This window comes from Schistocerca cancellata, unplaced genomic scaffold, assembly GCF_023864275.1.
Source record: "Schistocerca cancellata isolate TAMUIC-IGC-003103 unplaced genomic scaffold, iqSchCanc2.1 HiC_scaffold_349, whole genome shotgun sequence".
Classification (NCBI taxonomy): domain Eukaryota; kingdom Metazoa; phylum Arthropoda; class Insecta; order Orthoptera; family Acrididae; genus Schistocerca; species Schistocerca cancellata.
The window spans coordinates 10,001-15,000 of record NW_026046367.1 but is presented as its reverse complement, the minus strand read 5'-3'; the positions used below and the strand labels follow the sequence as shown (position 1 = coordinate 15,000).

At 53.5% G+C, this 5,000-nt stretch overlaps 1 non-coding gene across 1 annotated transcript in view; it reads right to left on the bottom strand.

Annotated features, from left to right (window-relative positions):
• LOC126118178 (small subunit ribosomal RNA) overlaps nucleotides 1–1,006 on the bottom strand; it is a 1,909-nt gene extending 903 nt beyond the window's left edge. The window contains exon 1 of the ribosomal RNA XR_007525625.1: nucleotides 1–1,006. This exon is cut by the window's left edge and continues 903 nt beyond it. This is a non-coding gene — a ribosomal RNA (small subunit ribosomal RNA).
• Between the last annotated feature and the right edge of the window lie 3,994 nt (nucleotides 1,007–5,000).

Here is a 5,000-nt window from a genome sequence, read left to right as displayed (position 1 = left end):
ATTTCACCTCTAACGTCGCAATACGAATGCCCCCGCCTGTCCCTATTAATCATTACCTCGGGTTCCGAAAACCAACAAAATAGAACCGAGGTCCTATTCCATTATTCCATGCACACAGTATTCAGGCGGGCTTGCCTGCTTTAAGCACTCTAATTTGTTCAAAGTAAACGTGCCGGCCCACCCAGACACTCAATAAAGAGCACCTTGGTAGGATTTCAACGGGGTCCGCCTCGGGACGCACGAACACGCACGAGGCGGTCGCACGCCTTCGGCTCGCCCCACCGGCAGGACGTCCCACGATACATGCCAGTTAAACACCGACGGGCGGTGAACCAACAGCGTGGGACACAAATCCAACTACGAGCTTTTTAACCGCAACAACTTTAATATACGCTATTGGAGCTGGAATTACCGCGGCTGCTGGCACCAGACTTGCCCTCCAATAGATACTCGTTAAAGGATTTAAAGTGTACTCATTCCGATTACGGGGCCTCGGATGAGTCCCGTATCGTTATTTTTCGTCACTACCTCCCCGTGCCGGGAGTGGGTAATTTGCGCGCCTGCTGCCTTCCTTGGATGTGGTAGCCGTTTCTCAGGCTCCCTCTCCGGAATCGAACCCTGATTCCCCGTTACCCGTTACAACCATGGTAGGCGCAGAACCTACCATCGACAGTTGATAAGGCAGACATTTGAAAGATGCGTCGCCGGTACGAGGACCGTGCGATCAGCCCAAAGTTATTCAGAGTCACCAAGGCAAACGGACCGGACGAGCCGACCGATTGGTTTTGATCTAATAAAAGCGTCCCTTCCATCTCTGGTCGGGACTCTGTTTGCATGTATTAGCTCTAGAATTACCACAGTTATCCAAGTAACGTGGGTACGATCTAAGGAACCATAACTGATTTAATGAGCCATTCGCGGTTTCACCTTAATGCGGCTTGTACTGAGACATGCATGGCTTAATCTTTGAGACAAGCATATGACTACTGGCAGGATCAACCAGGGAGCTGCGTCAACTAGAGCTGAGCAGCCGGCCGCCCGGGAGTGTGTCCCAGGGGCCCGCGCGAACACGCAAGCGTCCGCTCAATTATTCTGCAAACAGGAGGAGGCTGAGCTCCCCTGCACAATACACCTCGAAACCCTCTCAGGTCCCGGCGGCGCGCAGCGCCGTCCTAAGTACTTGGTCGGGTTCGAGAGAGGCGCAATCGCCCGGAGTTAGGCGAGTAGACGCTTTAGGTGCGACCACCCGTGCTCCCAACTGAGCTTGCCGCTGCCGACAGAGGCCCGGGAGCGTGCTGTCGTGGCATTGCCGGCGGGAGACAACACGCGCCACCTACGGTGACCGGCAGCTCCAACGCCAGCGCCACAGAAGGGCAAAGGCCCCACGTGGGTGCCGAAGCGAACTCTCCCAGCACAGCGCACGTGCCAACACGTCTGCACAACTGCGATACAAACCACCAGCGAGAACCGCTGGGGCGACCGAGCAGCAGACGGCGTCGCGGCGCCGAGTGCCGGGCGGCGGCGCATCCTCAACGCACACAGTCCTCAATCGGACCAGCACACTGCAGATGTCCACCGCGCTTCGCACCGGGCCGGCGAGGACCCACTTTGGCTGCACGGCGCCGCGCGCAGGGTGCCCCGGCGCGCAGCTGCGCCGCCTGCCGCGTCCGTCGGCCGGCGCGCCTGCCACTGGGCGCCCCCACCAGCCGGCTGTAGCGCGTGCGCCCACGCACCGCGCGGCCAGCACGCCGGGCGGCCCCCCCTCACCGGCCGGGGACAGTCCCACCCACCCACAGCCGCGTATCGCTTCACACCCAGATTCACATTCACGTTCGTTGGTATGGTGGGGACCGCTTCGTAGCTGTACCGATCGTTGCCCTCACAGATGTACCTCCAGCAAGGACAACCGCACCACAACGGGTTACCAGTTGTTCATTTGCGTAACGTCACCAGTAAACGTACACGTCCATCCCCGTTTGCAAAGTCAACTATTATTGCATGCCTGCCTGTCAGGTGTCAAGACACACTACATCCGCTCACATCCACGCAACAAAATGTGCCCGACTAGAGGGCACGTGGAAGGTGCCCCCGTACGTATGCGATGTCCATTGCGCGACCAACTGTCAACCGGCCTCTGTAGCATGTCGCAGATGTGGAACGCGGGGCACCGTGCTATCACATTGTGTGAGAAGAGACTACTACGTCTGCATACACGCGCCACTACATGAACAGACGGCTCATGCTGATCGCCATCCACTGCGTCCATTACTCCCACACGTCTCTATGGCGTACCACACTGCAATGCAGCTGTTATGGGGAGATGACACGTAGCTGTGTACACAACATTCTGAGCGGGTTGCGGTTGGACAATACATTAATGTAACGTGTCATATGCCAATTACAGAGCAGGGTAAGGCACAACTTGGGTTAGGTTAAGGCACAACTTGGGTTAGGTTAAGGCACAACTTGGGTTAGGTTAAGGCACAACTTGGGTTAGGTTAAGGCACAACTTGGGTTAGGTTAAGGCACAACTTGGGTTAGGTTAAGGCACAACTTGGGTTAGGTTAAGGCACAACTTGGGTTAGGTTAAGGCACAACTTGGGTTAGGTTAAGGCACAACTTGGGTTAGGTTAAGGCACAACTTGGGTTAGGTTAAGGCACAACTTGGGTTAGGTTAAGGCACAACTTGGGTTAGGTTAAGGCACAACTTGGGTTAGGTTAAGGCACAACGTGGGTTAGGTTAAGGCACAACGTGGGTTAGGTTAAGGCACAACGTGGGTTAGGTTAAGGCACAATGTGGGTTAGGTTAAGGCACAATGTGGGTTAGGTTAAGGCACAATGTGGGGGTAGATTGCGGTACAAATTGCATTACATTGCGGTGCAAATTGCATTACATTGCGGTGCAAATTGCATTACATTGCGGTGCAAATTGAGTTACATTGCGGTGCAAATTGAGTTACATTGCGGTGCAAATTGAGTTACATTGCGGTGCAAATTGAGTTACATTGCGGTGCAAATTGAGTTACATTGCGGTGCAAATTGAGTTACATTGCGGTGCAAATTGAGTTACATTGCGGTGCAAATTGAGTTACATTGCGGTGCAAATTGAGTTACATTGCGGTGCAAATTGCGTTACATTGCGGTGCAAATTGCGTTACATTGCGGTGCAAATTGCGTTACATTGCGGTGCAAATTGCGTTACATTGCGGTGCAAATTGCGTTACATTGCGGTGCAAATTGCGTTACATTGCGGTGCAAATTGCGTTACATTGCGGTGCAAATTGCGTTACATTGCGGTGCAAATTGCGTTACATTGCGGTGCAAATTGCGTTACATTGCGGTGCAAATTGCGTTACATTGCGGTGCAAATTGAGGTAGGTTAAGGTGCAACACAGGTTAGGTTAAGGTGCAACATAGGTTAGGTTAAGGTGCAAGATGGGTTAGGTTAAGGTGCAAGATGGGTTAGGTTAAGGTGCAAGATGGGTTAGGTTAAGGTGCAAGATGGGTTAGGTTAAGGTGCAAGATGGGTTAGGTTAAGGTGACATAGGTTAGGTTAAGGTGACATAGGTTAGGTTAAGGTGACATAGGTTAGGTTAAGGTGACATAGGTTAGGTTAAGGTGACATAGGTTAGGTTAAGGTGACATAGGTTAGGTTAAGGTGACATAGGTTAGGTTAAGGTGACATAGGTTAGGTTAAGGTACAAACTGGGTTGTGTTATGGTACACATTGCGTTGTAGTACAGTACACGTTAGGTTTGGGTACGGTACACAATGTGGTATGGGATGGCGTGTTGTGGGGGGGAGGGGGGGGGGGGAGGTTCGTTGATATCGACCGTAGGACGTGGATGCCCGAGGCAGCGTCAGTGTGTCAAAGGAGTTATGTCACGTCGGGATGCGCTTTTCGCCAGTGAGAGGGGGCGAGCCGTGTCTGTGGTTGCGGCAGACCTGTGTGTTTCATTCCTGCCAGTGTGTTTGTGCTGTAAGACGAGGCAGTGTGGTGGTGATGGGTGCACCCCTGTGTAGGACATGTGTGGGTGTTGGTGGCTTCTCTGAGCAATTGTGGTTGTCGGACGAGTGGGGTATTCTGTTTTATGATTGGACCTCCCGGTCTGGTTATCATAGCGTAGTTGGTGTACTGTGGCGGATAGGATGCACCGGACGTTGGTCCATGCTGGTGCTTAGTAGTTGTATCTGTGTCTGTTACAGGCAGAGAGTAGTGTGTGATAGAGTGTGTGGCTGACGTGTGGTTCATTTTGTGTGTACGGACGTTCAGCATGTATAGGGGCATTTGCGTATATAATCTATCATAATCTATCTATGTGGGCCTGCATAGTTTACTGAGCAGTGCTGTGAGGTGACTGAACTACGAGTGACGTACTGATTTACAGCGGAATGATTGCCTTGTACCAAAGATGGAGTATCGGCTCTACGACAGCGTTGGCACCGCAGGAAATGGTCTCGTAAAACGGCCCTCCCACCGTCATCGTTGTGAGGGGTAGGGACCGCCTATATTCTGAGAGGAGCCCTGTTTGCCACTGGGCGTGGGGTCTCGCATCCTGCGGTTCAGTGCCCCCAGGGAAGCGCGCGGAGGTGGTGCTGCTGCTGCTGCTGCTGTAGCAAGCGAGCTACTTACAGCATGTATAGGGACAGCGGGAATATGGCATATTCGATATAACTCTTCATGAAACGCAAGATATAGGGGCGGATTGCACGTTACGAGTGCGGGAAGAGTCCGCCGTTCATCCGCTGGAGTTGCGATTTGGGCGGTTGGGGTGGGGCACGTGCGGGTGCGGGTGGAGCGATTGTCGGTCGACGACTTCGTGCGACGCAGGCACAGGCGTTGGGGCTCCTGTGGTGGGCAGATGATGCAGGGTTTGTGGGTGGCGTCGGAAAATGGGCACTGTGGGACCTAGCGATGTCGTAGTCGGCGTGGCGTCTCATAGATGGCGGTATCATCGGTGCAGCAGGTCATGTTGCGGGGGACCTGCAGGTGGCGGTAT